At 43.5% G+C, this 5000-nt stretch overlaps 1 protein-coding gene across 1 annotated transcript in view; it reads right to left on the bottom strand.

Annotated features, from left to right (window-relative positions):
- The window catches only part of LOC120041202 (testis-expressed protein 2-like), a 51719-nt gene extending 47732 nt beyond the window's left edge, over window positions 1-3987 (bottom strand). Inside the window, exons 1-2 of the mRNA XM_038986135.1 lie at window positions 3874-3987; window positions 2236-2351 (exon numbers count right to left, since the gene is read on the bottom strand). The gene's annotated coding sequence lies outside the window, so the exon portion shown is untranslated. The remainder of the gene's footprint in view (window positions 1-2235; window positions 2352-3873) is intronic.
- Window positions 3988-5000: the final 1013 nt, after the last annotated feature.

Genomic DNA, 5000 nt, shown 5'->3' with positions numbered 1-5000 from the left:
GCATTGTTAATGTATGCCAGAAAAAGGCACAGTGGTTTAGAGGGTTTGGACTAGAGTTCGGCCGATTAATCGAAATGGATGATTAATTAGGGCCGATTTCACATTTTCATAACAATCGGATTTTTTTTTTTTTTACACCTTTATTTAAACTAGGCAAGTCAGTTAAGAACGCATTCTATTTTAAATGACGGCCTAGGAACGGTGGGTTAACTGCCTCATTCAGGGGCAGAACGACAGATTTTTACCTTGTCAGCTCGGGGATTAAATCTTGCAACCATACAGTTAACTAGTCCAACGCTCTAACCACCTGATTACATTGCACTCCACAAGGAGACTGCCTGTTACGCGAATGCAGTAAGAAGCCAAGGTAAGTTGCTAGCTAGCATTAAACTTATCTTATAAAAAACAATCAATCATAATCACTAGTTAACTACACATGGTTGATGATATTACTAGTTTATCTAGCGTGTCCTGCGTTGCATATAATCGATGCGGTGCGCATTCGCGAAAAAGGACTGTCGTTGCTCCAACATGTACCTAACCATAAATATCAATGCCTTTCTTAAAATCAATACACAAGTCTATATTTTAAAACTGCATATTTAGTTAATATTGCCTGCTAACATGAATTTCTTTTAACTAGGGAAATGGTGTCACTTCTCTTGCAACAGAGTCAGGGTAAATGCAGCAGTTTGGGCCGCCTGGCTCGTTGCGAACTGTGTGAAGACTATTTCTTCCTAACAAAGACAGCCAACTTCGCCAAACGGGGGATGATTTAACAAAAGCGCATTTGCGAAAAAAGCACAATCGTTGCACGACTGTACCTAACCATAAACATCAATGCCTTTCTTAAAATCAATACACAGAAGTATATATTTTTAAACCTGCATATTTAGCTAAAAGAAATCCCGGGTAGCAGGCAATATTAACCAGGCGAAATTGTGTCACTTCTCATGCGTTCATTACACGTAGAGTCAGTGTATATGCAACAGTTTGGGCCGCCTGGCTCGTTGCGAACTAATTTGCCAGAATTTTACGTAATTATGACATAAAATTGAAGGTTGTGCAATGTAACAGGAATATTTAGACTTATGGATGCCACCCGTTAGATAAAATACGGAACGGTTCCGTATTTCACTGAAAGAATAAACATTTTGTTTTTGAGATGATAGTTTCCGGATTCGACCATATTAATGACCTAAGGCTCGTATTTCTGTGTGTTATTATGTTATAATTAAGTCTATGATTTGATAGAGCAGTCTGACTGAGCGATGGTAGGCACCAGCAGGCTCGTAAGCATTCATTCAAACAGCACTTTTGTGCGTTTTGCCAGCAGCTCTGCTGTTTATGACTTCAAGCCTATCAACTCCCGAGATTAGGCTGCTGTAACCGATGTGAAATGGCTAGCTAGTTAGCGGGGTGCGCGCTAATAGCGTTTCAAACGTCACTCGCTCTGAGACTTGGAGTAGTTGTTCCCCTTGCTGCTTCGCGGGTTCGAGGGTGGCTGTTGTCGATGTGTTCCTGGTTCGAGCCCAGGTAGCGGCGAGGAGAGGGACGGAAGCTATACTGTTACACTGGCAATACTAAAGTGCCTATAAGAACATCCAATAGTCAAAGGTATATGAAATACAAATCGTATAGAGAGAAATAGTCCTATAATTCCTATAATAACTACAACCTAAAACTTCTTACCTGGGAATATTGAAGACTCATGTTAAAAGGAACCACCAGCTTTCATATGTTCTCATGTTCTGAGCAAGGAACTTAAACGTTAGCTTTTTTACATGGCACATATTGCACTTTTACTTTCTTCTCCAACACTTTGTTTTTGCATTATTTAAACCAAATTGAACATGTTTCCTTATTTATTTGAGGCTAAATTGATGTATTATATTAAGTTAAAATAAGTGTTCATTCAGTATTGTTGTAATTGTCATTATTACAAATAAATAAATAAAAATCGGCTGATTCATCGGTATCGGCTTTTTTTGGTCCTCCAATAATCGGTATCGGTATCAGCGTTGAAAAATCATAATCGGTCGACCTCTAGTTTGGACTGATGGGACAGAGAGAAAGAGAGAGAGAAAAGAAACAGAGAGAAAGAGAGAGAGAAATAAAGAGACAGAGAGAGGCTGTTCAAGGCTGGATCAATCCCCCCTCCTCCCTCTCTGTGAGGTCAGACCATACAGTCCCCATGCAGGGTCCCGATCAATAGGAGCTCATATTCAGGCTTACCTTGAGACTTCAGTGGCATTCAATCTGCTGCCTCTGGCCTGGGCTGCAACACTGTCTGTCCTCACTGACACTCACACACACAGCCAGGCCATGGATCATGCTGCTGCTTTAGAGGCCTGCATGGGAGAGAGACACATTGGTTGTGGTGAGGGGGAGCACTAGAAGGTATATCATTATCTTACTGTCACACTCACTCACACACACACACACTCACTCACTCACTCACTCACTCACTCACTCACTCACTCACTCACTCACTCACTCTCACTCACAAACTCACTCACAAACTCACTCACTCACACACCCACACACACACACACACACACACACACACACACACACACACACGTACCCCCCCCCCCCCCCCCCCCCCACACACACACACAGCACAGCGGTAGCACAGCACAGCGGTAGCACAGCGGTAGCACAGCACAGCGGTAGCACAGCACAGCGGTAGCACAGCACAGCGGTAGCACAGCACAGCGGTAGCACAGCACAGCGGTAGCACAGCACAGCGGTAGCACTCTGATTAGCAGGTAAGCCCTGACTGCCACTTCACTCTCTCCATCAGCAGACAGACTGCAGTTCTGTGAATGAACTGGGACTCATAAGATATTAATGTGCTGAACTTGTCTCACAAACGCATGGATGAATGACAAAACCCCCCTGATCCCTCAGTAACCCCGTTCACCACAGAGAGAAGGAGAGAAGGTGAGCAGAGAGAACAGAGACTGAGGTGTTCATGTAAGGAGAGATCGAATGGTGACTGAACTCTGTGTCCAGCTAGTTACCAGTGTAGCTACATTGTCAATGCTTTTATGACAAAAACACATACAGATGTATGTGTAATGACAGGATTATAGCACAATTGATGTCAATGAGATACAGCAGACATGAGCCCACACTGTCCCTCAATTCCTCTGTCTCCCTATTCATTATTGAAACCAACATCAGTATCTGTCACCCTATTCATTACCGAAACCAACATCAGTATGAAAAATCCTATAGAATGAGATATTTGCACCTCAAATTGTCCGTATCTGGCTCAGTTTCAGAAAGAACAGAAGGGCCTATACCTAGCTGATTCATCATCGTATCTCACCTAGCCAATAATTGTGAATAATATTACTAAATGGAGACCTGCGATCACTGCTTCAAAGCTCAAAGCCTATAGACAACGACCCCTAGGCTATGTCTGCTTGCTGCAAATGATATGTCTGTTAAGAACCAGGAAACCATGACATAAACACTGTAGCATAAACAAAGACATGCGGATACATATGTAGATACACAGGCTAGGCTATACGCTACTGTATGTGCAACGTTACAGCCTAGGCTACAATATCCTACCGCTCCCATTTCAGATGGTTTTAATGTATCAGCACCGTTACATTGTAACATTGTAGGTTAACCTCTGTAGCGGACATAATAAACAGGTCGGAGTCACATCGCCACTTTGGCTTTGTCTGTCCACATCTGTAAAAGGCTTCTCTCTGCTCTCTTCCGTGTCGAATATAGTAGACCCACCCAACTGAATGGACTGGAGGATACAGCCATTGACAAAAAAAATGCTCTCCGAGAGAGAAAGCAAAGGCATATTAGAATCTAGGCTAATATTATAGGCGATATCAATCTTACCGTATCGACGGTTCATTTCATCCACATCGGGTGTGTTTGATGCTGATGCACACTGTAACTAATCCTGGATTTCCCACAATCAATCTGCGTATAGTACAGCTGCCTACATACGTGATGATGAGCGCTGAATGTGAATCCCAGTGACAGCCCAATACAGTGAGAAACAGCGAGAAAAAGTATTCTCCGTTTTCCAAGGGCAGAATAATCAAATCGGATCCGATGGCAGAACGCCTAACAGGCATCTGATCTCTAGCCTATATGCTCTGGGATTGATTAACATGTTAGAGACTAGGTATTTGTTTAGGTGATCATATGACACACCCACATTGTATAACGCTGTCTTTATAGGATCCTGCAGCACCATATGGTCTACCTTACAATACTGAAGTCATACAACCCATACATCAAATAATATGCATATTTAATGATATTGCAGCAGAATAGTCAGAAGTGCATCACTATGAAGTGATTGGGGTGAATATCCTGAGTTGTAATCACAGGCATCAGTTATGATTTAAACACTTTTGCAATCTCCCTTCTATAGGAAAGCAAGGGTTTCACTTTCACCAATCTAGAAAGGAGGTAGGGAATGAGGGAGGGATCCATTCTCAAAGTATTTAAATAGGGCCTAGAGCTCACACTGTTATTCTGTGGTTCAGAAGTCATGGGACTGAATGGAACTGAATGGGACCGTCATGGGACTGAATGGAACTGAATGGGACAGTCATGGGACTGAATGGAACTGAATGGGACAGTCATGGGACTGAATGGGACCGCCATGGGACTGAATGGAACTGAATGGGACAGTCATGTGACTGAATGGGACCGTCATGGGACCGAATGGGACTGAATGGGACCGTCATGGGACTGAATGGGACCGTCATGGGACTGAATGGGACCGCCATGGGACTGAATGGGACCGTCATGGGACTGAATGGGACCGCCATGGGACTGAATGGGACCGCCATGGGACTGAATGGGACTGAATGGGACAGTCATGGAACTGAATGGGACAGTCATGGAACTGAATGGGACAGTCATGGGACTGAATGGGACTGAATGGGACAGTCATGGGACTGAATGGGACAGTCATGGGACTGAATGGGACAGTCATGGAACTGAATGGG

The sequence above is a fragment of the Salvelinus namaycush genome, chromosome 3 (genome assembly GCF_016432855.1).
Source record: "Salvelinus namaycush isolate Seneca chromosome 3, SaNama_1.0, whole genome shotgun sequence".
Lineage (NCBI taxonomy): Eukaryota > Metazoa > Chordata > Actinopteri > Salmoniformes > Salmonidae > Salvelinus > Salvelinus namaycush.
Note: the sequence above shows the minus strand (reverse complement) of the source record. Positions and strands in the feature narration are given on the sequence as shown.